Source organism: Papio anubis, chromosome 16, assembly GCF_008728515.1.
Source record: "Papio anubis isolate 15944 chromosome 16, Panubis1.0, whole genome shotgun sequence".
NCBI classification, from domain to species: Eukaryota; Metazoa; Chordata; class Mammalia; order Primates; family Cercopithecidae; genus Papio; species Papio anubis.
Window position 1 is genome coordinate 58,348,389 of NC_044991.1, and position 18,656 is coordinate 58,367,044.

At 37.0% G+C, this 18,656-nt stretch overlaps 1 protein-coding gene across 1 annotated transcript in view; it reads right to left on the reverse strand.

Moving 5' to 3' along the window:
* DEFB126 (defensin beta 126) overlaps positions 1-18,656 on the reverse strand; it is a 48,778-nt gene that overhangs the window by 19,518 nt on the left and 10,604 nt on the right. Inside the window, exon 3 of the transcript XR_002515160.2 lies at positions 13,538-13,677. The gene's annotated coding sequence lies outside the window, so the exon portion shown is untranslated. The remainder of the gene's footprint in view (positions 1-13,537; positions 13,678-18,656) is intronic.

Sequence of the window (18,656 nt, forward strand, 5' to 3'; positions counted from 1 at the left end):
CCCAGTCTGCTATTCAGTCCATTGAATGAATTATCCATTTCTGATATTGAATTTTTAATTTGTATTGCTTTGTTTTGGCTCATGGGTAAAATTCTCTATCTTATCAGTAAACACCAGTACTATTTACTTTCCCACCATGTTCTTTAGCATATTTCTATCACAGTTATCTTGAGTTTCTGGTTGATAATTCCATTGACTGGGTATTGATCATTTCCTCTCTGAACAATAAGTTATATTTTCTTTCTTTTTAAAAATATGTCATAACCTTTATTGTATGCCAGACATATAAAAGTTCAGTAGAGTTTTCAATAAATAATAATTACCTCCAAAAGGTAATTAATATTCTGTCTAGTATTGTTCTTCTGTCAAGTTGCTAGAATAGTGAGTCACTCTGATTTGTTTCTGAGCTGGTTGCAGCTTTAGCTAAAGTCACCTTACCAGAGACTTCAAATATTTTAAGGTTGAGTCAACAATATCTCTTCAGCAGAGCCCGGAACCTGGGCATTTTACCAAAGTAATTATCTTACTAATTCTCTTGGTTCTTAAATGGGTTTATGTTTTATTTTTAACTCCTAATCCACCTAAAACTAAATTTAAGCAAAGGTATAGGATGACTTTATGAGGAAAAAAGTGTTCAAACTGAAATTGGATGACCACTTTTAACTGTTTCACAGAGGCAATCATATATGAATTAAGAATTTTCCATTTCTTTTTTTCAGCTGCTACTTTGTTCATGAGGTTTCTGTTATTTATTATATTCTAATAGCAAAAGTGAAACCTGTTTGGTAAAGAAAAATAAAGCAGGAAAACAAGCTAAAAGAAAATCAGTAACTTCCTCCACCAAAGCAATGTTTATACTATCATGTAAAACTTCACAGATGTGTTGGTGCGCATGTGTTTGTGTGTTTGTGTAAGTAATAAAGGATATATTCATTTATTATATTTATTCATTTCACAGTTATTTATTGTGCATCTTCTCTCTGCCTGTTCTGATCAAGGAGCTAGGGATAAAGCAGTGAGAAAAACAATAGTCCATGGTCTCAGGAAGTTTATGCACAAGTCAACAATACTCCAAATCTGTGACTTCAGGAAATATTTTCAGGATAGACTACAGGTATATAATTTATGCTTTTGTTTGTTTTTAAAATTGTAATGATACTCTTTATAGAACTATTAAGCTACTTTCCTCCTACTCAATAAGACAATGTAAACTTCCAGCTAAAAGTCTCTTATTGTCTCTTTTCATATCCTCTGAAATGAACTGGAGGCAGTAAGAGAAGGAACAAGAAAGAATAAAACTACAGATTTTAAACTTAAGAGAGTTTAATCCTAAATCACATTCTATCTATAATCCATGATGTGCCAGGTAAAAAGTATATTAGACTGTAATGTGAAACAGAAAAACATGAAAAAGGTGTGTTGTTCGTTTATTACAAATTCAGGTTTTATTTTCTTGTATAACATAAAGTCCAGAAATTATATAACAGCTTCACTATGCTAGTCAGCCTCTACTCTTCTGTTCACATACTGTTACCCAGTGTTTTTGCTTCATTGTTATAGATGGCAGCATTACTTCCAGCGTTATGACTATGTTCCAAACAGGAGGAAGTGGAAGGCCAAAGTCAAGTGGGTGTCTACCACTTGAATATTTGGATCACTCCACCCCTCCCTTGAGTAATTTTTCCCAGAGACCCCACCAAAAGCACATAACCTGTTTAAATATCATTGCCAATAATTGTGTCACATTCCACAACTGTGCGTTTAGGAAGTTTGGAACAGTTGCTTACGTGAGCATACTGTTGAACCCAAACCATCATTCTGACACAATACAGTGTAATAAGGAGCAAATAAACAGAAATGCCAAGAGCACGTTCATGCCTCAGCAGATTGCATGTGGAACACCCAGTTCTCCAAGAAAGGTGGCACATCTTGCAGGGCCAAACTAATGATCCCTTTCTTGGAACAGGAAGATCTGATTGTGCTGGCAGCCTGCAGGCATATCCCATGATTTGTGAAATATCATAGATATTTAGGAGAGAAACTTCATGTTCGTGCCACCATCCATTAGATGAGTAGGCTAAAGAAGTGGAGGATAGAAGAACTTTGTTGACTGGTGATAAATGCCACTACTTCTGATTTAAGTCAGCTGAAGAATTTTGACAGCTAAAGAATATCAACCTATATGCCCTGGAGCATATAGGGGCTGCTTAATAACTCTGCCATCCTAGGACACAATATATTAATAGTTTAATCCTAAATGGATTCAATATACAGGCAGGACACACTGTTAATGTTAATGAGAAAGTATTCAGAGTTAATAATATTTTCATGCAAGCTACCTATTGCTCTGATCATTCCCCTGGTCCCTATTCCAACAAGGCTTTTTTGTTGTTGTTATTTAGCTTTGTTTTAGTAAATAATTGACTCAAATAGGCTAACTCCCTTCAAAAGTGTACAATCTGAGTATAACTATTTTAGTGTTTATGTAAGGATAATATAAGATAAATGGTAGATATATGTGTGATAAACAGAAGATGATCAAATAATGCTCCTCTAAAATAACGCCATAAAATAGAATATTAAATTATTTATTATTTAATAGTATTATGCTGCTACATTTGTGTACTTTAGACTTCAGCTTTTTTATACTACAGTAGATGAGGGTGTATCATAACTATATTTTGTCTCTGGAACATTCATTCTTCCTTCTATAATGTGAACTGGTTGCTTCCTATGTAGGCTATAAGAGCTGTCATCTTAGAATTTTGTTTTACTAATCACCTGAGTTGGCACAGATATTCCTGGAAATTATGTTTTCATTTTTTTCAGTTACTTTCTTTTTCTGCCTAGGTGATGACTTCTAAAGAAAGACTACGAGAAGTAAACTTCAGTATTATGCATTCCAGCAAACATGTTTTTTCTATCTTCACAGTTCAAGTATTTTAAAACAAAAGTTTTGGACAAGTTTGCACACATAAAATGGCTCAGTATACATGTGAAATATGAATAAACAATCTTGGCTGGCTATCTATTTGAGAAAATCTTTAATATGACTGAAAATAAATGAAGAAAGGCACATTAGAATAACTATTATTTAGGGGCTGGAGAGAGTTTCAAGAGTGTATTCCATCCATAAAGCAATAATATCATGCTATGTAAGGAAAAGTAGTAAACTCTTGGAAATTAGAAAAATGATTAACAGGCATATTTGAAGATAAAGTGAGAAAATCTTTGAAATCTAAAACTGGGTGCTGACGAGTTGATGGGTGCAGCACACCAACATGGCACAAGTATACATATGTAACAAACCTGCACGTTATGCACATGTACCCTAGAACTTAAAGTATAATAATAATAAAAAATAAATAAAAATAAATAAATAAATAAGAAAAAAATAATAATTCAATAATGGTGCTTGGATAGCTGGCTAGACATATGCAGAAGAATGAAAGGGACTCCTGCCCTTCACCATATATAAAAATTGACTCAAGTTGGATTAGAGATTTAAGTGTAAGATCCAAAACTTTAAGAATCCTAGAGGAGCTGGGCACGGTGACTCAAACCTGTAATCCCAGCACTTTTGGAGGCCGAGGCTGGCAGATCATGAGGTCAGGAGTTTGAGACCAGCCTGACCAACATGGTGAAACCCCATCTCTAGTAAAAATACAAAAATTAGCCGAGCGTGGTGGCATGCGCCTGTAATCCCAGCTACTCAGGAGGCTGAGGCAGGAGGACAGCTTGAACCCAGAGGGCGTAGGTTGCAGTGATCTGAGATCGCACCACTTCACTCCAGCCTGGGCGACAGAGTGAGACTCCATCCCAAAAAAAAAAAAAAAAAAAAGAACCGTAGAAGAAAACCTAGAAAACACCACTCTCAACATCACCTTGGAAAATAATTTATGACTAAGTTCTCAAAAGCAATTGGAAAAAACAAAAACCAAAAATTGGAAAGTGGGACTTAATTAAACTTCTACACAGCAAAACTCTCAACGGAGTGAACAGATAACCTATAGAATGGGAGAAAATATTGACAAACTATACATCCAACAAAGATCTAATATCCAGAATCTATAAGGCAATTAAACAATTCAATAAAAAAAACTCATAAAAAAATGGGCAAAGGACATACACAGACGCTTCTCAAAGGAAGACATATAAGCTCTCAACATATGAAAAAATGCTCATCATTACTAATCATCAGAGCAATGCAAATCAAAACCATGACTTGATACCGTTTCGCAACAGTCAGAATGACAATTATTCAAACGTGAAAAACAAACAAAAAGCAGATGCTGGTGAGGTTGCAGAGAAAAGTGAACATTTATATACTCTTGGTGGGAATGTAAATTAGCTCAGCCAGTTTGAAAGCAGTTTGGAGATTTCTTAAGGAACTTAACAATAGAGCTACCATTCAGCCCAGCAATCTCATTACTGGGTATCTATGCAAAAGAAAACAAATAATTCCACCAAGAAGACAGATGCAGTTATATGCTCATCACAGCACTATTCACAATAGCAAAGACATGAAATCAACCTATATGCCCATCTATGGTGGACTGGATAAAGAAAATGTGTCATATATACACCATCAAATACTATGCAGCCATAATAAAGAATGAAATTATGCCCTTTGCAGCAACATGGATGCAGCTGGATGTCATAATACTAAGTGAATTAACACAGGAACAGAAAACCAAACACCATATATTCTCTTATAAGTGGAGGCTAAACATTGAGTACTGATGGACATAAAGATGAAAACAACAGACACTGGGTACTACTGGGTGGGCAGTGGACAAGGTTTGATAAACTTACTACTGGGTACTATGCTCAGACCTGTGTGACAGAATCATTCATGTCCCAAACCTCAGCATCATGCAATATACCCAGGCAACAAACTTGCACATGTATCCTCTGAATCTAAAATGAAAGTTGAAAAAAGAGAGAAAGGCAATTAATACATGATGGGATTAAAGCAGTAGCCATTACATGGTGACTTGAATTCCTCTGGGGTAATGGCCCCACCCTGAGACAAAAAAGATTATGAAAGGCATTAAAACATACTAAAAACTAAATTAGATCTAGTTTGACCACAATTCATCTAACCTATATATGAAGAACCCGCATTTGGGGTAAAACCCACATATCCTAACTGCACTCAGGCCATAAGTATACAATGCCAACAACATGCATGGTGAATTAAACTACATAGGTGCATAAGACAGACTTTTTAGGGGCATTAGGTGTCAGTTCAGGCATCATGGAACAAGCTGAATTCCCTCTTAGTGAAGCCTTTAGAGGAAATATTAGTGGACTAAAATGAGCAGATTGGAGAGAATTCTTTTCTAGGAGGAAGGCAAAAGATGAGGGTCATCCTGAGAAAGCGATGAGGCTTTATTAAAATGAAACAAGTAGACTCAAAAATAATGCTAGACAATGCTAAGATCCAACGTTGGGAAAAGGCTTGTACCCTGATCCACCAGTGCCTTTTGACTATTTTAATTACAGATGAAGGTCAAAGTAACCTTGGGGAAATAGCACTACACTCTAGTTGCTGAGGAAAAAGGGGCACACTTATGGGAATCTTATGGGCCTTCAAACTTATGAAAGATCTCTCAGGGCATTTGTAAATGTGCGTTGATGCACTATGAACTATTCTTGCCCCATTAGAGCTTCGGAATAAGACATATTCTGCAGTACAGTTAGCAGGGATTGAAGCTATCGGGCTATCACCTGTGACCTCCCACAGGAGGGTGGGGAGGTCTTACTATATAAAATCACACAATGGAAACCAGTCTCTGTCCAAGCTTGAAAACTAAAAGCGGGTGGCTGTCTTTGTCCTCCGCTGACATGGAAGCCAGAAATAATCAAATCATTCTAACAATTATAACAATGCTTGTCCATAAGAATATCTTATATATAAGCAAGGACTGTTTCTGTTGGAGAGGCATAGCAAAACTTATGTAAGTTTAACTAATTTGTTCTATGAATGAAACTAAATTGTTCCATGACCATATTGCTATACAGTGTGACACTATTATTGTTGGTAAGATTCAACCACCTTATTAAATAAGTCATAGGATGGTACTGATACTGATGATCAAATGTGTTGAGAGATTGCATTAAGCCTCCTCAGGATGTATTACCAATGGAAAATGACTAGCCTAAGGAAGAATTGGATTTAGTTAACCATAAACTAATTTCTAGGCTAAATAATTCTGCAGCTGTAAGATTAAAGTGGTAGATCAAGGGGAGAAACAAGTAACAAATCAGTACAAAAACATGAAAATGCATGTAATGGCTTTATGAAATAGATTAGTTGTTTTTTAAATCTTTATCCCTACCCCACACTAGCTTCTCCAAATGTGTTTGAGCATAGCACAACCATAGTATATTGGGCCTTCCACTGCTATATTTTATCTACTATAACTAGAGATCTTTCTTCATACTGATACTATTTCTAGTTCTGTTATATAAATGCTATACTAAACGTAGATGCTCAGAAATATAGAACTGTTTTGCTGAAAGACAGCCTAGGCCAAGGGGCGTGGACTGGACTGTGTAATAGAGGGTTAACTCAGAAGATTTGGGGTTGTCCTAACCCTGCATATTTCAAAGGTCCTGGCAGATAATCTCTGAACCCTTTAATTATCCTGCCTGATAAAGTGTCTTTGTATACCTGAGAGTTGGCCCAAGCCAAATAGTTTATGCTAACAATGTGATTTATGGTAAATAAATCACATGTTTTTCTATGACTGGGGCTTCAGGCCAAGCTGTATTGGCTTGACTACTAAAGGTCAGGGACTGAAGATTGAGTAGCTAAATTCATTCTTGGGGATGCTTCATGCTTATGTGATTGACTCCCACTGAAAATGACTGGCACCATTTTGCACTTATTGTCATACTTTATGGTTGGAAGAATTGAGTTCTACTCATGTGATTCTGGAGGGAGAGTACAACTGAAAGCTCATACCTGTTTTTTCCTAGACATCACCCTGTGCACTTTCTACCTTTGCTGGCTTTAATCTGTATCTCCTAACTGTATTAAGCTGTAACCATGAGTATAATTGTTTTTATAGGTCTGGTGAGTTTTTCTAGTGAGTCATCAAACCTGAGGGTGATCTTGGAGACCACTCAGTACAGCTAAACGTATATATCAATGGAGTAGAATTATGAGCCAAGAAATAAACTCTAACACTTATTTTTCTTTATAACTTCAACTTTTATTTTAGATACATGGGATACAGGTACAGGTTTGTTACATGGGTATATTGTGTGATGCTGTCATTTGGGTTATGTTTCCTGTCACTCGGGTAGTAAGCATAGTACCCAATAGTTTATCAACCCATGCCCCCCTTCCTCCCTCCTCCCTCTAGTAATCCACATTGTCTATTGTTTCCATCTTTATGTCCATGCCTACACAATGTTTTGCTCCTACTTTTAAGTGAGAGCATACAGTATTTGGTTTTCTGTTCCAGCATTAATTTCCTTAGAATTATGGTCTCCAGCTACAGAAAACATGATTTCATTCTTTTTTACAGATGCATAGTATTTCATGCTGTATGTATAACACATTGTCTTTATCCAATCCACCGTTGATGATTGACGAGAACATACGTTGATTTCATGCTTTACTATTGGGAATAGTGTTGCAATGAACATACAGGTGCACGTGTCTTTTTGGTAGAATGATTTGTTTTCTTTTGCACAGATACCCACTAATGAGATTGCTGGATCAAATGGTAGCTCCATTTGTAAGTTCCTTAAGAAATCTCCAAACTGCTTTCCAAACTGGCAGAACTAATGTTTGTTCCCACCAAGACTGTATGTGTTTCATTTTCTCTGCAGATTCACTAGCATCTGTTATTATTCGACTTTTGAATAATGGCCATTCTGACTGGTATGAGATGGTATGTAATTGTTTTGATTTGCCTTTCTTTGATGATTAGTGATGATGAGAATTCTTCATGTCTTTTGGCCACTTGTATGTCTTTTGAGAAGTGTCTGTTTATAACTTTTGCCCATTTTTAATGGGATATTGTTTTTTGCTTATCGAATTAATTTCCTTATAGATTCTGGATATTAGACCTTTAGTGGATGTGTAGTTTGTGAATAATTTCTCCCATTCTGTAGGTTTTCTGTTTACTCTGTTGAGAGTTTCTTTTGCTGTGCAGAAGCTCTTTAGTTTAATTAGGTCCCACTTGCCAATTTTTGTTTTTGTTGCAATTGCTTTTGGAGACTTAGCCAAGAATTCTTTACCAATGTGGATGTTGAGAAGGGTATTTCCAGGTTTTCTTCCAGGATTCTTATAGTTTAAGATCTTACATTTAAATATTTAATCCTTGTGGAGTTAATTTTTATATTTGGTGAAGGGCAGGGGTCCACTTTCATTCTTCTACATATGGTTAGCCAGTTACCCAAGCATTATTTATTGAATAGGGGGTCTTTTCCCTGTGCTTATTTTTGTTGTCTTTGTCAAAGATCAGGTGTCTGTAGGTGTGTGGCTTCATTTCTGGGTTGTCTATTCTGTTCCATTAGTGATATGTCTATTTTTGTACCAGTATCAGCTGTTTCGGTTACTGTGGGTTTATAATATAGTTTGAAGTCGGGTAATGTGATGCCTCTGGCTTTGTTCCTTTTGTTTAAGATTGCTTTGGTGATTTGGGTACTTTTTGGATTCTATGTGAATGGTAGAATAGTTTTTTTATAATTCTGTGAAAAATAGTTTTTGTACTTTGATAGAAATAGCATTGAATCTGTAGATTGCTTTGGACGGTAAAGGCATTTAAATGGCATTGATCTTTTTGATACATGAGTATGGAATTGTTTATATTTATTTGTATCATCTCTGATTTCTTGCAGAATTATTTTGTAGTTCTCCTTGTGGAGACCTTTCACTTCGTTGGTTAGCTGTATTCCTAGGGATTTTCATTTTTTAATGGCTATGATAAATGGGATTGTGTTCTTGATTGGACTCTCAGATTGAAGGTTATTGGTGCATAGAAATGTACATTGATATTGTATCCTGAGACTTTACAGAAGTTGTTTATCAGTATTATCAGCCTCTTGCCAGAGTATTTAGGGCTTTCCAGGTGTAGAATCATATCATGAGCAATGAGGGATAGTTTGACTTCTTCTTTTCCTATTTGGATGCCTTTTATTTCTTTCTCTTGCCTGATTGCTCTAGTAGCACTTCCAGTACTATGTTGAATAGGCATGGTGAGAGTGGGCATCCTTGTCTTGTTGCAGTTCTGAAAGGCAATGGTTCTGGCTTTTACCAGTTCAGAATGATCGTGGCTATGGGTTTTTCATAGATGCTCATTATTTTATGGTATGTTCCTTCAGTGCCTAGTCTGTTGTGGGTTTTTATCATTAAGGTATGTTGGGTTGTTTTCAAATCCTTTTCTGCATCTATTGAGATGATCATATTTTTTTGCTTTTAATTCTGATTATGTGGTGAATCACATTTATTGATTTGCATATATTGAGCTAGCCTTCCATCCCAGGAATAAAGCCTACTTGATTGTGATGTATTAATTTTGATGTGTTGCTGGGATTGGTTTCCTAGTATTTTGTTGAAAATTTTTGCATCTATGTTAATCAGGGATATTGGTCTCAAGTTTTCTTTTTTTGTGTCTCTGACAGATTTTGGTATCTGGCTGATGCTGACTTCATAGACTAAGTTAGGGAAGAACCTCTCTTCCTAGATTTTTTTGGAATAGTTTCAGTAGAATCGATACCAGTTCTTTTTTTTATGTCTGGTAGAATTAGGCTATGAATCCATCTGTTCCAGGGCTTTTTTGGGTTGGTAAGTTTTTATTATTGATTCAGTTTAGAAACTTGTTATTGATGTGTTCAGGTTTTCATGTTCCTTTGGCTTTAATATTGGGAGGTTTTATGTTTGCAGGACTTTATCCATTTCCTCTAGATTTTCTAATTTGTGTGCATAGAGTTGTTCAAAATAATCTCTGAGTATCTTTTGTATTTCTGTGGGATTCATTGTAATGTCATCTTCTTCATTTTTTATTGTATTTATTTGGATCTTCTTTTTTCTTCATGGTTATGTAGCTAGCAGTCTATCAACATTTTTATTCTTTCAAAAAACCACCTTTTGGTTTTATTGGTCCTTTCTATGGAATTTTGCATCTCAATTTTGTTCAGTTCTTTTCTGATTTTAGTAATTTTTTTTTCTCCTGCTAGCTTTGGGGTTGGTTGGTTCTTTTCTTTCTAGTTCTTCTAAGTGCAAACTTTGATAGTTAATCTGAGATCTTTCTAACTTCTTGATGATGACGTTTAGCACTATAAATTTCCCTCTTAACACTGCTTTGGCTGTATCACAGATATTTTGGTAAATTGTGTCCCTATTTTTATAAATTTCAGACAATTTTTAAATTTCTGCCTTAATTTGATGTTTACCCAGGTATCAGGAGCATTTCCATGTATTTGTGTAATTTTAAGAGATCTTGATATTCATTTCTATTTTTATTGAACTGTGGCCTGAGAATGTGCTTAGTATGACTTTTTCTAATTTATTGAAACTTGCTTTATGACTGAGCATGGAGTCAATCTCGGAATATGTTCCATGTGCCAAAGAGAAGAATGAGGTTATATTCTGTTGTTGTTGGGTGGAATATTTCGTAGGTGTCTATTAGGTCTAGTTGGTCAAATATTGAGTTGAAGTTCAGGATTTTTTGGTTAATTTTCTGCCTCAGTGATTTGTCTAACACTCTCAGTGAGGTGTTGAAGTCTCCCACTATTATTGCATGGCTATCTACATCTTTTTATAGGTTAAGAAGAACTTGTTTTATGAATCTGGGTGTCCCAATGTTAGGGACATATATGTTTAGAATATAAACATATTCGGGTGGAGCAAAGCACTCAGTCTTGGCAGTGGAGGCTGCACTGTGCACATGCTTCTGCAGGGTCGCTAGGCAGGGGCCCTTGGAGGGGCTTGAGAGTAGGAGGACCTGTAGAACAGACGCACCCCAGTCCCATGGCAAAGGTGGCCCCAGTCTCTCCAGGCCCAGCAGTTAAGTCTTCTCACTGAATTGTATCCTTTATTATTATGTAATGCCTTTCTTTGTCCCTCTTCATAGTTGTTGATTTAAAGTCTGTTTTATATGATGTAAGAATAACAACTCATGCTCTTTTTTGTTTTCCATTTGTGTGATAGATCTTTCTTTATTCCTTTACTCTGAGCCTGTGGGTGTGGTTACATGTGAGGTGAGTCTCTTAAAGACAGCAGGCAATTGGGTCTTGTCTTTTTAACAATCTTGCTACACTATATCCCTTAAGTGGGGTGTTTAGTCCATTTACATTCATGGTTAGTATTGATATGTGAGATTTTTATCCTGTTATTGTGTTGTTAGCTGGTTATTATGTAGACTTGATAGTGTAGTTGCTTTATAGTGTCTTTGAGTTGTATGCGTAAGTTTTTTGTTTTGTTTTTTTTTTTTTTTTGTAGCAGATGTTGTTGTTTTGATTGTAAGTTTAGAGCTTCCTTAAGAATCTCTTGTAAGGCATGTCTCGTTGTGATGAATTTCCTCAGCATTTGCTTGTCTGAGAAATATTTTATTTCTTCTTTGTTTATTAAGCTTAGTTTGATGGGATTTGAAATTCTTGGTTAGAAATTCTTTTCTTTAAGGATTCTGAAAAAGGCCCCTAATCTCTTCTGGTTTGTCAGGTTTCTGCTGAGAGGTCTGGTGTAGCCTGATGGGATTCTCTTTATATATGAAGTGACCCTTCTTTCTAGCTGCCTTTAAGATTTTTTTCCTTCATGCTGACCTTGGCAAATCTGATGACTATGTTTCTTGGGATGGTCATGTTGTATTTTATCTAGCTGGGGTTCTCTGTATTTCTTGAATTTGCATGTCAACCTCTCTAGTGAGATTAGGGAAATTTTCATGGAGTATATCCTCAAATATATTTTCCAAGTTGTTCACTCTCTTTCCCTCCTCTCAGGAATGCCAGTGTGTCAGAAGTTTTGTTTCTGTACATAATCTCATATTTCTTCGTGGTTTTGTTCAATTTTAAAGATATTTCCTTTCTGACTTTGTTCATTTGAAGGAGTAGCCTTTGAGTTTTGAGATTCTTTCCTCAGCTTGGTCTATTCTGTTAATACTGTTATGCTGTCATATTATGAAACTATTGTAGTAAAATTTTCAGTTCTGGAAGTTTAGTTTGGTTCTTTCCTAAAGTGGCTATTTCATCTTTCAGTGATTGAATCATTTTACTGGATTCCTTGGATTGGATTTTAACTTTCTACTGAATCTCAATGAGCTTCTTGCCATTTGGATTCTGAATTCTATGTCTGTCATTTCAGTCTGGTTAAGGATCACTGCTGGGGAGATATGTGGGCTCATTTTGGGGTAAGGGGACACTCTGGCTTTTTGAACTGCTGGGGTTCTTGCATTGATTCTTTCTCTTCTGGTGGGAGGGGGCTGGTTTTCTTTTAACTGTGGTGTAAGTTGAGTATAGTCAGTTGAGTTCATTTCTGGATGTTTTCAGAGGGCCATGGCTCTGTACAGAATCTTTATGTATGGGCAAATTCTTGCACTTGGTTTCACAGGGGTGTATATTAGCAGAATCATCTTTGGTGTTGTAGTTGGGTCTGAGATCTAGTCATTGATGCTTAAGTAGCGACTGGTACATAGGCTTTTATTCAGCTCTTCTGCATGTCCTTCCATTCGCAGGCATGTTCTATGGTAAGTGGAGCAGGAGAGATAACTCCTCACCAGGTCTGCTCTTGGGCCTTTAGGGACCCCACTCTGATCACTGGCATCATTTCTATGTTTCTTTTGTTAGGTGTTCCAGGCTGTGGGGCTTCCTTGGGCAGAGGCCATGGCAGGGAGATGGGCCACACCCTTTCCAGACCAACCCTTCAGAGGGAGGCACACCTTGCTCCCAAGCTGGCCTATGAACCCACACATCTTGCCCCCTCAATGCTCTGAGATTGGGGGCTTCTCCTTTACTTGCCTGTCAGCCACAGATCTCAGCTGCATGCTCCTAAGCTGTGTGCTGCAGCCCTGGGGCACTGGGATGATCTGTGGCTTGGGGTCAAGCTCTAGCTGCACTTCAGGGGGATCTGAAGTGTTCCCAGGTCACTGGGAATGTATTCCGGTGGAGCAAAGCACTCAGGCTTAGCAGTGGAGGCTGCACTGTGCACATGCTCCTGCAGGGTGGCTAAGCAGGGGCCATGGGAGGGGCTGGCAGTCAGGAGAGCCTGCAGAACAGATGCACCCCAGTCCCATGGCAAAGCTGGCCCCACTCTCTCCAGGTCCAGCAGTCAGCTGGGGCTACAGCCTCTCAGAAGGAGATGGGGAGCGCTTGGGGATGGGCACCTGTGGTCACGCTCTGCAAGAGCTGCCCCACGCACAAAAGCTCCTGGGCTTCACACTGGCTGAAGCCCTGTCTCTGCCTGCTCCCTGGGTAGATCCCCCTGCTAGCCTACAAATCTGTGAGGGACATGGGGTCCCCTGTAGCTATGATCCCAGAGGTCCATGGCAAAAGCAGGATGTTCCTTAGTCCCCTTACTTACCCCTTCCCCAGGAGCCACTCAGGGCCAGGAACTAGCTCTAATGTTCAGGCAGCTCATGCAGAGTTTCCAGTTTCCTCTCTCTTCAGCTTTGGTGTCAGTGTTGCCTCTCCATCCACTCTTGGTGTTTTCTCTCCAAAGATCTGCCCAAATTATCACATGTATTATTAATTGATTTTCTATAAGGATGCCTAGACAATTCAGTGGGTACATAATAGTCTTTTTATCAAATAGTGTTGGAGAAACTGGAGAACCACCTGCAAAAGAATTTGGACCCCTACCTTACATCATACAAAAAACTAAATTAAAAAGAACCATATAGCTAACTGTGAAAGCTAAAACCCTTAGAAGAAAATACAAGAATAAATATTTATGACCTTAAATTAGGGAAAGATTTCTTAGATATGACACCAAAAAGAAAAGTGTTTTTAAAAAAGAGAACTTCATCAAAATTAAAAACTGCTCTACTTCAAAATACACCATTGATAAAATAATAAAAAAACAACCCAGAGAAAGGGGGAAATATATGTCACATGTCTAACTTATCAAATCATATACCTAATACAGGCAGCATAGATAAAGAGGTAGAGAGTTTCAGACTTGAGCTGGAAACTATATAAGAATGTAGCAAAATGCAAATACTAAACACACACAACACACACACACACACACACAACATATAAAGTCAGTAATTTGGAGGTCAGTCCCATATAGGGAAGTGATAGATTACTGAGCCTACAGGAGATCCTAAAGGGCAATGATATAAATGAAGTAGAAGTTATGCCACAAAGCCCACATTCATGGAAAAGGAAAATCCAGGAATCATAGAAAAACAGAATGATCACAGCAGTAGAAGAATCATCATCAGTTTATACCAGAGAGTGTTTGAAGCCTCTGTTCATTCTAGGAGTATGAACAGTTTCAAAATAAAATTTATAGTGGGAGTATTAGGCCACGAGTTTTTCAAACCTCTTTGAATTTTGGAAAATGTGTTTTCATTATCCGAAGTGAATGTTTTCATTATCTGAAGTGAAATAACTCAGAAACAGAAAGTCAAATACTACATGTTCTCACAAGTGGAAACTAAGTATACACATGGACATAAGGAGTGGGTAATAGACACTGGAAACTTGGAAGGGTAGAAGGGGACTAAGAAATGAGAAATTACTTAATGGGTACAATGTACACTATTTGGGTGATGGCTAAACTAAAAACCCAGACTTCACCACTATGTAACATATGCATATAAGAAAACAACACCTGTACCTTCTAAATCAATCTATAAAAGTATACATATTATACAATTACGTGTGTGTATGTATATGTATGTGTGTGTGTGTGTATGTGTGTGTGTGTATATATATATGTATATATAAAACCAGTGCAAAGTGAGAGTAGATACCCTCTTCTGAGAGTCAACTGTTAAGTTATTCTATTCATTTTATCTTTGATTTATGGTAACTTTCTCATTCATCAGGAATAATCCTAACCACAGTCTTCAGGAGACAGAGACCAAGCAATTCTGAATGACTATAAAGCGAATAGCTCATGTCAAAGATGATTTCTTTGATTTAAAACACATTTGCAGGACAGATTTTGAAACTGTACTCACTTGTTTCTTTTCTCTTTTATAATTTCCCTTTTCTTTTGTATGTTGGCAATCAAAACCAACATCTAGACAGCACCAACGCTGATGCTTGATGAAGTGGTTAAGAGCATTCCTGGGCCGGGCGCGGTGGCTCACGCCTGTAATCCCAGAATTTTGGGAGGCCGAGGCGGGCGGATCACTAGGTCAGGAAATCGAGACCATCCTGGCTAACACGGTGAAACCCCGTCTCTACTTTAAAAAATACAAAAATATCAGCGTGGCGTGGTGGTGTGCGCCTGTAGTCCCAGCTGCTGGTGAGGCTGAGGCAAGAGAATGGCGTGAACCCGGGAGGTGGAGCTTGAAGTGAGCGGAGATCGCGCCACTGCACTGCCGCCTGGGAGACAGAGTGAGACTCCGTCTCAAAAAAAAAAAAAAAAGCATTCCTAAAAGTCACACATATACTAATTGCAAATTGCAAAGCTCTCTTCCAATTAGAAGGAACAAAAAGTCTATGCTCGGCATAAAAATAAAGTGTGTATTTTCCCAATACAATTTAAAATTAGGAAATAAACTATTTCATCTTAAATTTTAATCATAAAAAGACAATTAATAGCATATTACAAATATTGACATGTAATAACTAAATACCAAATACATCCAATGGAATATGAATGCATGACAATTTGCTAATCACAATAATTCATTTAATAAATACGCAAAGAAGCTCTTTTTTAGCAATTGGGAATATTATATCTTTTTTTCTTTTTAAACCTTTAGTTTTTATTCAACCTTCTCTACAAAATTTGATCCTAATGTACTATATTTCTGTGTTTGCAAGTCTTTTATTAATCTTTCTATCACATTTCTCTATGACAAAACATAGACATACATTGTAGCTTATTATTGTGAAATCTCTTTGAACATAAGACTCTAATGTTTACACAGTTCTTTTAACCTCTTCCAAGTTATATGCTAACAATTTCATAGTAGGCTATTATTAAAGTTTATCTTTAAGGATCTATTTAATATTAACCATCAACTTGATTGACACCCCCATCATTGCTTTTGTAAATAAAAAAAATTTTAAACATTTTTATTTCCAAAGGATTTGTTATGCAAAGTCTATGATTATTCACTTTCTAAATATCAGCACCAGTATTTCAATTGTCCACTGGAGGTTTGTTCACTCAGGGCAATCCATGATTGTCCGATAAAGGGTGGGTGAGAGGTAAGTTTTCTTTTCAGAGGGGGAGAAGGAAAATTGAGAACTGAGAGTTATAGAAGAAGAGCCTGTTAAGAATGCTCCAAAACATCGTAAGAAATTTGGAAGTTGAGGGTCTGAAATTTTATTCCTTTAAACTATCAATATGTATAGCTTGAAAAATCTTTTTGTAACCAGTATTGCAGTTTGAAGACTACTGTTTTATATTCTATAACCTTCTCATATATATTAAGATAACTGCCTGAATAATTTGTTCGCAAACTTTTATTGAGGATTTCCCATGTGTGACACACTGTTCTTGCAGTTTGGATCACAGATGTCAACAAGACCAAGAGATGAGGACTATATGTACATTATAGCAGGGGTGTTAGGCCATAAGTTAGTAAAAAAAAAAAAAATCAGAAAGAAAGTAAATACTCAAAATGATTTCAGAGTTCAAATGATGGGAAGAAAATAATACAAAGTAGAGTGGGAGGTGCTCTGCATGGTCAAGGAGTATGTTTCAGGAAATGACAGTTGAGGCAGAAATATGGAAAAAGAGCACCCTAGACTGTTTCTGTGAAAAGCCAATGTATGACCTATGTGATGAGGTATAGCCATGAAAAATGGAAAAAGAGCTTGTTAGACAGAAGTACACTGAAGTGAGGGTGATCAACTTGTCCCAATTTACTCTGGATTTCCTTCATTTTATCTCTCTAATTCCCATGTTCTGGGAAGCCCCTCTGTCCCAATCAAATCTGAATGATGGACACCCTAACTGGTGGTCTAAGACCTATTAGAATATGAGGTCTACTGAAAGGTCAGTGGTCTGATGGTCAACATCCAAACTACAGCCATAGTCACTGGCAGCTTGGCTTGGATCACATAAAAAATAATTAGTGGAATAAATCTTTTTGATTTTGAGACATTCTGGCGTCTGATATTGTGGCTTTCAATAGCACCCAAGCATCAGCCCAATTTATTAATAACTAATCAGTTCTTTTACATTTCCTGAGGAGTGTTTTACTTCCAATTATGTGGTCGATTTTAGAATAAGTGTCATGTGACACTGAGAAGAATGTATATTCTGTTGATTTGGAGTGGAGAGTTCTGTAGATGTCTATTAGGTCCACTTGATCCAGAGCTGAGTTCAATTCCTGGATATCCTTGTTAATTTTGCCTCATTGATCTGTCTAATATTGGCAGTGAGTGTTAAAATCTCCCACTATTATTGTGTGGGAGTCTAAGTCTCTTTGTAGGCCTCTAAGAACTTGTTTTATGAATCTGAGTCCTCCTGTATTGGGTGCACATATATTAGGATAGTTAGCTCTTCTTGTTGAATTGATCACTTTACCATTATGTAATGCCCTTCTTTGTCTTTTTTGATCTTTGGTGGTTTAAAGTCTGTTTTGACAGAGACTGGGGTTGCAACCCCTGCTATTTTGTGCTTTCTATCTGCTTGGTAAATTTTCCTCCATTCCTTTATTTTGAGCCTATGTGTGTCTTTGCACGTGCAGTGAGTCTCCTGAATACAGCACACCGATGGGTCTTGACTCTATCCAATTTGCAGTCGGTGTCTTTTAATTGGGGCATTTAGCCCATTTACATTTAAGGTTAACAGTGTCATGTGTGAATTTACTCATATTTAATAAATGGTGCTGAGAAAACTGGCTAGCCATATGCAGAAAACTGAAACTGGACCCCTTCTTTACACCTTATACAAAAATTAACTCAAGATGGATTAAAGACTTAAATGTAATACCCAAAACCATAAAAACCCTAGAAGAAAACCTAGGCAACACCATTGAGGACATAGGCATGGGCAAAGACTTCATGACAAAAATGCCAAAAGCAATTGCAACAAAAGCCAAAATTGTCAAATGGAATCTAATTAAATGAAAGAGCTTCTGCACAGCAAAAGAAACTATCATGAGTGAACATGCAGCCTGCAGAATGGGAGGAATGTTTTGAAATCTACCCAGCTACCAAAGGTCTGATATCCACAATCTACAAGGAGCTTAAACAAATTTACAAGAAAAAAAAAAAACATCAAAAAGTGGGTGAAGGATATGAACAGACACTTCTCAAAAGAAGACATTTATGCAGTCAACAAACATATGAAAGAAAGCTCAACATCACTGTTCATTAGAGAAATGCAAATCAAAACCACAATGAGATACTATCTCATGCCAGTCAGAATGGCGATTATTAAAAAGTCAAGAAACAATAGATGCTGGCAAGGCTGTGGAGAAATAAGAATGCTTTTACACTGTTGATAGGAATGTAAATTAGTTCAACCATTGTGGAAGACAGTGTGGCGGTTCCTCAAGGAT